Genomic DNA, 11,906 nt, shown 5'->3' with positions numbered 1-11,906 from the left:
TGTCATCACTGATGTTTTTATCTCTTTCTCTCTCTCCTTTCCTCTTAGAAATCAATAAAAATATTTTTTTTAAAGAAGGAACAAGATGTAATGGAAAGATGAGCATCTGAATACTGAAGCATAAGAATGCAATTCCTTCTTTGAGGTCCAACATCTACAAGACTGAAAAGAGAACATCCTGGAAGGGGGCCACACTAGACCAAGGTCTCCTGTCACTTATTGGCACCAATGTGAAGTACAAAGACTGACATCTGTGCTATATGGGAGAGAAGAAGTCAGAGGGAAGAAGGAGACTTCTGGGTGGTCAGGTATGAAGGGCAGAGAAGGCTCCCTCTGCTGCCTTTCCCCCACCCCCTCCCAGGTCCTGCCGGTACTGTGTGGAGAAGTTGGCATGGAGACCTGAGACATTTCTGATATAATGACTCATTTGGAAAGGTGTGGAAAGAAAGGAGATTTGACAACTCCACCTCTTGCCTTTTCTCAGGTGACTGGTAGGAGTTTCTCCTTAGGAAGAGAGGTTTTAGGGATCCTTACCCAGGGCCACCAGGAACATTGAAGGAGGCAACATACACGACCAACTTGAGTGAAAATAGGTAAGCATTCTACGCCTCCTGGCTGGAGCAGCACCCATCTATGGAAACCATCACTAGCATACACAGCTATGCACAGACTTGAGAGCAAATGCTTGCACGCACTCACAGCCAGTGCACAGCCATGCCTGTCTCAAAGGCACTGTGGTGTAACTGAGGTCTGTCTCTTACCACCTGTTCCTCTCAGAGGCCAAACTTCTAACACTTCCCATCCCCCAACTCTAAATTTGACATAGTTCACCTAGGAGGCTGGGGGGAGGGGGAGGTGGCAATGGGCTGTGTGGGAGAGAGCAAGGGTGTGAGTATGCCTGGGTCTAACCATGGATGTTCCATGCTAGGACCCTGGAATGCTGCCTGAGTCAACCACGGAGCCGAGCCAGCATATGCCACCGTAAGGCTGTGCAGAAAATATACTGACAATGGTTTTTCCTTAAGGAAGGAGACACTTTTCCTAATGTGCAGAAGCTAGTGGAAGCCTGGGCCTCGTGCTATGTGCCCCACTCCTCTTCTTACATCTTAACAGGTTGTATGACTTCTGCTGTCTCTTGGGGTTCAAGAAGACAAATTCTGAAAGGCCAGTTCTCATGTTTCCAAATCTCAACTAGCACATTAAAGGCTATGAAAAGCTTTGAAAACATAAAATACTAGTCAGGGATTATAAACTCATGCATGCCGGAAGCAGAGAGGAGACAAGCAGTTCATCTATATGTGTAAAGTGAGCCTTTTATTTATTTTATTTTATTTTATTTTGGTCAGCTTTATTGAGGTGTAACTTATACACAATAAAATTTATCACCTATTAGTATACAATTCAGTGTGTTTTGACAAATGCAGCCACTGCCACAATCATGATACAGAGTATTTCTATTACACCAAATATTTCCCTCATGGCCCTTAAGCAGTCAATTTTCCCCCCTCCAACTTCTGGCTCCTGGCAACTACTGATCTACTTTTTATCACTGTTGCTTTTCCTTTTCCAGAATTTTATATAAACGGAACCATACATTACAGAGTCTTGTGTCTGGCTTCTTTCTCTTAGCATCATGCTTGTAAGATTCGTCCATATTGTGCATGTAGTCTGTTCCCTGCAGTTGCTGAGTAGTGTTCCGTTGCATGGGCATGCCATAGATTGTTTATCCATTCAGCGAGGACAGTCCGAGAGGTGGGCAGACTGGCCAATTCTGTTTTTCCTTTAGTATCTTTAGGTAGTTCCTTTTGTATTAAACCCAGGTTTTTATGACTGTTTTCTGCAGGCAAGAGTTGTGCAGTATAGTCTTTAGCACACCCAGGAGCAGAGTTTCACTTTCGTATTTCTGAAAGTCTATTTCAACTTCATTTTTGAAAGGTATTTTGTTTTTGGTTGGCAGTGTTCCTTTCAGTGTTTTAAAGATGTTTCTCCACATTTTTCATGGTTTGCATTGTGTCCAAGATGTTTGCTAGCATCCTTATCTTTGTTCCTCTGCACATAATCTGTGTGTTTTTTTCCCTTCTGGCTGCTTTTAACATTTTCTTATCATTAGTTTTCTTCAGCAATTTGATTAGGAGGTGCCTTGGTGAAGTTTTCTTTATGCTTTTCTGCCTGGGGCTTGTTGAGCTTCTTTGACGTGTGAGTTTATAGTTTTTACCAAATTTGGAAAATTTTTCAGCCATTATTTTTTTCAAATATTTTTTTTCTGGCCTCTCCTTCACCCCACCCCCTTTCTGGGACTCCAGGTACATGTATGTAAGGCTTAAGGTTGTATCAGCTAACTAATGTTCTGTGCATTTGTTGTTTTTTAATCTTCATCCAAAGATATATTTTTTAATTGATTTTTTAAAAAGAGAGATTAGAGAAACATCGATGGAAGAGAGAAACATCAATTGGCTGCTTCCTGCACATGCCCTGACTGGGGATCAAACCCATATCCTGGGTACGTGCCCTGACCAGGAATCAAACTCACCACCTTTGGGTATATGGAATGATGCTCCAGCCAACTGAGCCACACTGGCTAGGGCTATTGTAATTTCTAACACTATAGTGTCTGTTTTTGAACTTGATATAAATAAAATCATGTAGTGTGTACTCTTTTATGTCTGGCTTCTTTCACTCAGCATTATGTTTGTCAGATTTATCCATTTTATTGTGAAGCAATAATTCATTTCTTTTAAAAAAATATATTTTATTGATTTTTTACGAAGAGGAAGGGAGAGGGAGAGAGAGCTAGAAACATCGATGAGAGAGGAACATCAATCAGCTGCCTCCTGCACACCCCCTTACTGGGGATGTGTCCGCAACCAAGGTACATGCCCTTGACTGGAACCGAACCTGGGACCCTTCAGTCCGCAGGCCAACGCTCTATCCACTGAGCCAAACCGGTTAGGGCAATAATTCATTTCTTTTCATTGCTGTATAACATTACACTTTATGAATATATCATATTATTCATCTGTTTTGCTGTTGATAGCATTTGAGTTGTTTCCAGTTTGGGGCTATTATGAATAGTGTTGCTATGATCATGTTTGCTCAGTTTTTTGTGTTATCTGTTTGTATTTCTAGGAATAGAACTGCTGAATCATAGGCTAGGCTTCTCTTCTACTTTAACAGATGTCACCAAGCCGCTTTCCACGGTCGTTATTCCAATTTACAATTCCCACTGGCATTGTATCAGAGTTTCAGTTGTCCCATATCTTCACCAACACTTGCTATTATGTCTTTTTCATTTTATCCATTTGATAAATTTTACTTATATTGCCTTTCATAAAACACCACAGGCATAATAAAACTACCAGGCAGAAGGAGCTAATAGTGTGCTGGTTTGAGACTCTTGTATTAAGGTGTTTTTTCTCAGTGGCTTTGAGCACTTCCAAAAGCATTCCGTTGTTACATATGTGTTCCTCAGCATTGTTTGAGAGTTTGAAAGCTAACTGTTGGATGGTTCCCCAGGTGAAGAGATGATGGGAAGAAAGGCAAACAAGGGTGTTCTCGGCAGAGGGTGCAATATATGGGAAGGAAGAAAGTCATAAAACATCTTGGCTCAGGGCTGCCTGGTACAGTTGTACATGATTCTTGGAGGCGCTGTTCACTCCTTCATCTATGGGAATGGCACCTCTAGGAACTGTGTGGTGTACCCATGAATCTGTACAGCAGTCATGCCTGTCATGGTCAGGGGTGATTAGAAATTTGGTGTGATTAGAGGGCAAGGTGAGTAGGGTAGAGGAACAAGAGAAGCCAACTCCAGACTTGGAGCAATATAACTGACTCAGCCTTCGTTAGAAGCTTACTATAAAACTCCACCCCACCCCCACCCTACTGGATGAGGGATTGTACAAGCTTCCTCCTCTGGGATCCCTCAGCCCTCTGAGCCAAGAGGGCTGCCACTGAACTGGGGCCGAGGTGAAACCCAAGTCAGGAAGGAGAAATGCTGAGCATGCTCCAGCTCGTCTTGCTACACAACTTTGGTCTCAACAAGTTGAGAAAGCAACACCCTGTCCTTCCTCTGTCTTGGGCCTCCTCTCTTGCCTGCGGCCTCAGCACACTCCTCTGCCTGGGAAAACTGGGTAAACCTGGATGGAAAGCTGTGCCCCATCTGTCTAAATGGGGCCACTAGGGGTGGTTCCTGAAGACACAAGAAAGTGAAAGGAGAATCCCAGGGCCCCCACATGTCTTGGCCGTGGCCTGCCAGAGTGAAGGGTACCCCTCTGAAGGAAAGGGACTCTTTGGGGTGATGCTGTTTGTCTCTAAGCCCTTATTACATTTTGTGTGTATGTGTGTCTTGTGTGCTTGTTTAGGGAATTCGGTGGTTGAGGTGGGGCTCGCCCATTGGGCCATAAGGAACTATCCATTGTCTGAAAGGGAAGAAGGCTTCTTCTGGGTTCATATTCAAGTTCTGCCTCCCTTCCCATTACTTCGTTAAAAAAAAACACACAAAAAACCCCAACACAAAACCAAAAAAAAACACCCCAAACCCTGTATTCCTGAAAGTAGAAATTGGGGCCGGTGGAAGAGTTGGGCATGGCAGAGTGAGAATCTGTTGGCTCTGGTTACAAAGGGAGTAGCTCTGGGGAAATAAGTGGCAAGTTGGCACCTCCTCAAGGAAGAGACAAAAGCCAGGACAAGGAACCTGGGAAAGGTGCCCATAGTTTCACCAGAACTTTGGAACTAAGGATATATCATGAGACCAGATGTCAACTGGAGATTTGTGGGCCCCGGGACCAAGTTAACTATGATAGGAGTAGAAACCTTTCCAACCTAGCTAGGTCAACTCTTGAATCAACCAAAAGGAATATCCTGCACCCTTAAAATGTGTTCACTGTAGCTTGTGCCTTATAAGGAGTAGAGAACTGTCGGATACACTGTAATATTCCTAAACAACAAATAAACAAGTAATTGCTAAGTGAAGCAGGAGAACTAAATGCTGAGGGGATCCACAGGTACCCAAAAGGCTCTCGGTGCTGGAAAAAGGCAGTTCTCTACTGAATTTTAAAGTTTTCAAAAAACCTTCATAGCCCTAATCTTCCCCCCCTCCCCCCGTCTCTGCCCTCCTCTCCCAGCCCCCCAACATCATTAAGCATTTTGCAGAACAGATTCCCATTCACAAAGGAAGTGAGAACCGGAGCGTATCCGTTGATTTTGTCTGCTCAGCAGCCCTTTCTCCCACCTTCAGCAACTAGAACTCTGAATTTTCTTGGGAAGGCATCTCTCTCCACTCTCAGACCAACCAAGGGTTCTGACTCCACCCTTGAGTCCAAGGTGAGCATACCAGGCCTAGCCTACCACCGGCCACAGTAGTTTAGGGATGGACATGTGATCCAAGCTGGTGAATGAGGCATCCAGACGATTCCTGGAACAATCGGGGAAGAGGATAAAGCCAACACAGAGGAAAGCGGAGCCAAGAGACTTTGTCTGGGTCTTCAAACCCAGCTGTGCCTGAAGCTAGACTCTTCCTAGCTTTTTTTCAGAGAGGCGAGTCATTACATTTCCTTCTTTAAAAAAAAATAGTATTTTTATTGATTTCAGAGAGGAAGGGAGAGGGAGAGAGAGAGAGAGAGAAACATCCATGATGAGAGAGAATCACTGAATGGCTGCCTCCTGCACACCCCATGGTGGGCATCGAGCCCGAAACCCTGGCATGTGCCCTGACTGGGAATCCAACTGTGATCTCCTGGTTCATAGGTCAACGCTCAACCACTGAGCCATGCTGGCCAGGCACATTTCCTTCTTGATTTAAGCCAGTTTTAATTTGATTTCTCTTACTTGCTAACAAAATAATCCTGACTGATACAGAAAGCTAGACAATATGTTTAAATTCAGACAGTTAATCAATAACTGAAAGGGGACCAGAAGTAGATTTATGTTTTTGCTCTGGTTTTCTTAGACTCGGTGTAATGACTAGAGGGAAGGCAGTATGGGAAGAGGATTATTAAGTATGGGGAGCCAGCCTGATGGAGTTTGCCTTAGAGGCTTGCTGGGAAAATTAGACAAGGAATAGGGAGCTTCCTGAGGTTTTTGACTAACTTAAAAGAGACATTGACCCTAGCCGGTTTGGCTCAGTGGATAGAGCATTGGCCTGTGGACCCAGGTTCAATTCTGGTCAAGGGCACATGCCTGGGTTGTGGGCTTGGTCCCCAGTAGGGGGCGTGCAGGAGGCAGCCAATCAACGATTCTTTCTCATCATTGATGTGTCTTCCTCTCTCTTCCTCTCTGAAATCAATAAAAATTTTAAAGAAAATAATGGGAGTCCTGGCCAGGTAACTCAGTTGGTTAGAAAGTCGTCCTGACACACCAAGGTTGTGGGTTCGATTCCTGTTTAGGGGATGTACAAGGATCAACCTCAAGGGTTCTCATGATGGAAGGTCCCAAAATTTTCTTTTCTTTTTCTTCCTAGGGAATTATATAAAGTAAATAATATAAAAAGGAGAAAGAAGAGGGGAGACGCAGAAAAGAAGGAGAAAGAAAAGAAGTGGAAAGGTAAGTATTTTTTAAAATATATAGCCCTGATCATAGCATTTCTCTGCTTAAAACCTTTAATAACTTCCCACTGCTCATGAGATAACCACACCCCCTTTTCACTCTTCCCCCCCTTCCTGCCGCACCCCTTCCAGTCACATGGGGGTTCTAGGGCCTGCTAGGATGTGTTCATACAGGTCTTATGGGAAATTGCCTCATGGGGTTACAGCAACTGAAACAGAAAGAGAACACCATAAAGGGCCCATCATGAGCAGATGTTTTAGTCCTAAGTCTGTGACTACAGGGCCATGGGAAAATCATGGTCTCTAAGCCTCCTTTTCTTCATCTGATCAGTGGTCAAGGGAAATAATCCCCACCCTGCCTGCCTCGCTGGGTCACTGTGAGGCTCAGGTGAGATAAAGAACCTAGAGAAACGCTTTGTGTATGATCAAGCACTGAACAAACACGGGATTGTTTCTACTCCCCAGCAAATTATACTGAGAAGTGTCTGAGGCCGCCCCGTTCATGGCTCAGCACTCTTCTTTCTAATAACCCTTCATGTCGGTCTAGCACCTTAAGCTTTTCAAAGGACTTTTCTATATAATGTGTCATTTCTTCTGACGCCATCTCTGTGCAGTGCCTGGGCACGGCTGCCCCTTGCTGGGCATATAAGGGCACAGGCTCAGGAGCTGAAGTCACCAGGAGGCCCAGTGTCACGGGGTGGACTGTGGCAGAGCCAGGCCTGAGCTCAGGTTTCCTGACTCCAGCTGGGACCTGCACCCAGCTCCTGGAGCTACTCTGCTCCCAGTACGTACCAGCTGCTGTTCTGTTTAGATTTTAAACCTGCAGAGGGTACAGTCAGGATCTTCTTAGGGGATTAACTTCTCCATCAGTTAGCATGACCTTTGGGTGGAGCTATTTCAGAGGATACTTAAGCCTTCCCCAGGGAGACACAGGCTTGGTGTTTGAAGGTCTACTTGCCAGAGCCGTGGGAGTTTACCCCGGCCCCTTTGTCCCTCCTCCGTGACAACAGTCAACCAATAGGCCAGAGGTGCGAACTTGGGATCATTTTTGACTCCCTCCTCCTGGGGGGATTCTAACCACAAAATGTGCTAATGCCTAAGCACCCCACGAACCTCAGCGGCTGGCTCACTCTCACATGGAGTGTTATCCCTGTCCAGCCACTGGGTTAGGGCAAGGCAGAGGAATTCATGCATGCCACTGACCTGCAGCTGCTCACAGCTGGAGAAACGGCACCGCGGGGAAGATAACCGCAAAGACGACAGAGTGAGCACCTTCTTGGGGGCACACAATAACCCTGGGGATGGAAGAGATCGTGAGCTCAGAAAGGCAGCGATCTCTGGGGACTGGGAGGCTCCGAGGAAGCTTCCTGCCTGAGGACACCGAGTCCCCCTCCCCACGTCAGTGTCTGTGTCAGGCTGAAACATTCTTGCTGTTGGTGAATCACACCAGGAAACCGCCCCTGCAGCATTCCAGGATGCAGAAGCCAGGACCTTGGTCTGATCGCTGATTGGCGGTGGTGAGTCAGCGTAAGGGCACCAGACGGGCAGTCTGAAGATGCAGGGGACTCCAGGGATCCTGGCAATGTCCCTTTTTTTTGGCCTCTTGCTTTAGAATAATTATTTAAGTGGTAATGCAACTGAAATGTGTGAAATTGACAATATTCAACCACTTTTAACCTACAAAATGGCGATTGCGTATGGTTCCACCTAATATTTCACAATGGAAACAATTTACACTGTTAAGCAACATTCAACATAATAATTGGCTATTAATAACTTCATTCACTCATTTATTCATTAAACAAATGCTTCCTGGGGTTTATGATGAACTGGTCATATTTCCAGACATTGGGATACAGAATAAAATTCTGTCACGGTGCTTGTTTTCTAATGGAAAATAATCCGTACACAAACACAGAAACATCTAGAATGTTATATTATATTCTTCATCTGAATGTGAGAGTGAGCCAGCCGATGAGGTTTGCAAGCGCCATGAATAAACAAAGGATAGTAAGAGTAGGACAGTGATGAAGGGATACTAGCGGAGGCTTCGCTGAGGAGATGACGTTTGAAAACACAGCTGAATGAGGGAGAGAACCATGAGCAGCCGTGGGAGAAGCCTCAGGCAGAGGAAAGAGCAGCGCACAGCCCTGCGACTGGAATGTGCCTGGCAGGCCCTGGAGAACAAGGAGGCCAGTGTTCCTGGATCAGGGAGAGGGGAGGGGAGAGTATGAAGACATGAAATGGGAGAAGTAACCAGGGACCCGATCCATCATGGAAGGCCTGAGCGCCCTGGTGAGGGACTTCGGATTTTATTCTGAGAGTGATGAGAGGGCATCGGAAGTTTAGAGCAGGAAGTGGTGTGATTTGATTTATAGTTTAGAAGGGAGACTCTGGCTGTTCTATGGAGGAGGGAGAGCAGGGTGGTGGAAGCAGGGTTTCCTGCTAAAATGCTACCATGGTGTCCAGGCAAGAGGGGAAGGTGGCATGGGTTAGGGTGGCAGTAGTAGTGGCACACAGGGTTTTGGAGTCAGGATTGGTAGATTTTTGAGGGCAGGACCCAGATAGGATTTGTTGATGGACTGCATGTAGAGTAGGAGGAAGTGGATTTGATAATGTGTATAATATTTTTAACACTTAGGACACCCAGCCCTGGCCGGGTTCCTCGGTTGGTTTGAGCTCCATTTGGGTTCCATTCTTGGTCAGGGCACATACTTAGGTGCGGGTTCGATCCCGGTCAGGGCACTTACGGGAGGCAACCAATCAATGTCTCTCTCTCTCTCTCTCTCTCTCTCTCTCTCAAATAAATAAAAAACAAACATATCTTTGGATGAGGATTGGAAAAAAGAGAAGAAAAGAAACCCAATATAGTGAAAGGTCTTCAAAACATGTTCTTCAATCACTTTTTTAAAAAAATAATTTTTATTGATTTTTATAGAAAGAGGAAGGGAGAGGGAGAAAGAGAGAAATAGCGATGTGAGAGTGAAACATTAATTGGCTGCCTCGTGCATACCCCTTACCAAGAATGGATCCCCGCACCACCTGGGCATGTGCTCTTACTGGAATCAAACCAGCAACCCTTTTGGCCAGGGTGACCTTTAATTGCTTTTGTAGTGAGAAACTTAAGTATAGCAAAGTAGAAGAAATGCAGTTGGGGAGACAGAATATTTTCATAGTGATATGATCACATCATAAAACAAAAAAGCAGATGTTCATTGTCAAAGGCGGTAAAGAAGGGAAGAGACCCCTGAGGCTGGCAGAGGCAGGGAAGTGTTGAAAGAAGGTAGAGTTAGTTAGGCTAGGGGATGGATTGAGAGCTAAACCTCAGGGCCCAGTGGTGGAAAGAACACAGGCTTTGGAGTTAGAGAAATTAGGCTCAAGTCACAGTACTGCTCAAGTCTTAGTACTGCCACTTACCACCTGGGTTAATGTGAAGGTTAAATAAAACATCTGTACCCACCTATTAGGTGCTCAACAAAGCTACCAATAACAGAGCATTTAAAAAAAAATTTTAATTTGATTTTTAGAGAGAGGGGAAGGGAGAAATGGAAACATTAATGCAAGAGGAATATCAATTGGTTGCCTCCTGCATGCTCCATACTGGGGAGGGAGCCCACAACCTAGGCATGCGCCCTGCCCAAGAATCGAACCAGTAACCTCTTGGTGCATGGGTTGACAATCCACTGAGCCACACCCACACTGGCTGGGCAAACAGTGCCTTTTTAATATTTAGATTTTTCTATTCTTTTAGGGAAGGGGGTGGGGAGTTGACTCAAATCCCATTCACCAGAAATTACAGCAGAGAAAGAAGGAAAAGAAGAACTATTAGTACTCTAGATTTGAACACAACTGGGTGTCTCTTGAATTAGATAATGTCGCAATGATTGAGAGGCCAGAAACTTGTAGCTCATCCAGTGATTCTGTCACATACTCATGTCTCCATCTGCTGGCAGAACTTGATTTTACAAGGTAAACTCAAATCCTGAATTACTTGCATATGGAAATTTGCAGGCCCCAGGATTACTAAAGAGCTAACTCTGTCTTCTTGGTATAATTTCACTCTGTTAGTGGGATCATACTGGAAGAAGAGGCTGGTGTGGAAATCCCCTAGGGAAAAAATAATGGACATTGTCAAAGGAAAAACAGGAAGGAAGCTTCTGCCACCTACCAAGCCAAAGACAGGACTCCAAAGAAAATGTCATTCACACCAGGACTGAGAAGCACCTGTTCTGCCCTCTCCATGGTAAGCTCTCCCCTTGACATAGGGAAAAACCCCAGGTTGCAGATTTGGAGTCTGAAGATTGACTTTGCCTTCCTTGGTCGTTTAATTAGTCTGAAGTTTGGAATCCTCTTTACAATAAGAGAATATTAATATTTTCCCCTCTCCTGGGTTTGATGTGAGGATCAAGTGAGTAATCCTATCTAATAAAAGAACAATATGCAAATTGACCGTACCTCCGCTATGCCCACATGCCATGCCCACCAGCCAATCAGGAGCAGGTATGCAAATTAACCCAAACAAGATGGCTGCAGCCACGGAGCAAGCAGGAGGCTTGGGTTTCCCTGGCAATGGAGGAAGCCAAGCTTCCTGCACACCCTGGCTGGCCCTGGACTCCACTCAAGGCTACAAATTTCAAATATAGAAGATAAATAAATCCCAACAAAAATGGCTACAGCCACGGAGCTGGAGAGAGCAGGAGGCTTGGGTTGCTCCTGTCATTGGAGGAAGCCAAGCTTCCTGGCCTGCCCTGGCCTCTGCTCAAGGCTACAAAGTTTCAATTATAGAAGATAAATAAACCCCAGATACCAGGGCCTCTGCTTGGGTTGCCAGGGGGCGTGGCTGGCCTGCAAACCACCACAGGCCCCTCGCCCAGGCCACCCCATGCCCCAAGGTAACACCCACCCTGATCCGGGACACCCTTCAGGGCAAGCCAGCCAGCTCCAACCCGTGCACCAGGCCTCTATCCTATCTAATAAAAGAGTAATATGCAAATTGACTGTCACTCCAACACACAAGATGGCTGCCCCTATGTGGTCAAAGATGGCTGCCCCATGTGGACACAAGATGGCCAGCAGGGGAGGACAGTTGGGAGGGACCAGGCCTGCAAGGGAAGGCAGTTGGGGGTGATCAAGCCTGCAGGGGAGGGCAGTTAGGGGTGACCAGGCCAGCAGAGGAGGGAAGTTGGGGGCGACCGGGCCTGCAGGGAAGGGCAGTTGGGGGGACCCAGGCCTGCAGGAGAGAGCAGTTAGGGGTGACCAGGCCTGCAGGGGAGGGCAGTTAGGGGTGATCAGGCCTGCAGGGGAAGGCAGTTAGGAGCAATCAGGCTGGCAGGGGAGCAGTTAGGCATCAATCAGGCTGGCAGGGGA

The sequence above is a fragment of the Eptesicus fuscus genome, chromosome 16 (genome assembly GCF_027574615.1).
Source record: "Eptesicus fuscus isolate TK198812 chromosome 16, DD_ASM_mEF_20220401, whole genome shotgun sequence".
Taxonomy (NCBI): domain Eukaryota; kingdom Metazoa; phylum Chordata; class Mammalia; order Chiroptera; family Vespertilionidae; genus Eptesicus; species Eptesicus fuscus.
Note: the sequence above shows the minus strand (reverse complement) of the source record.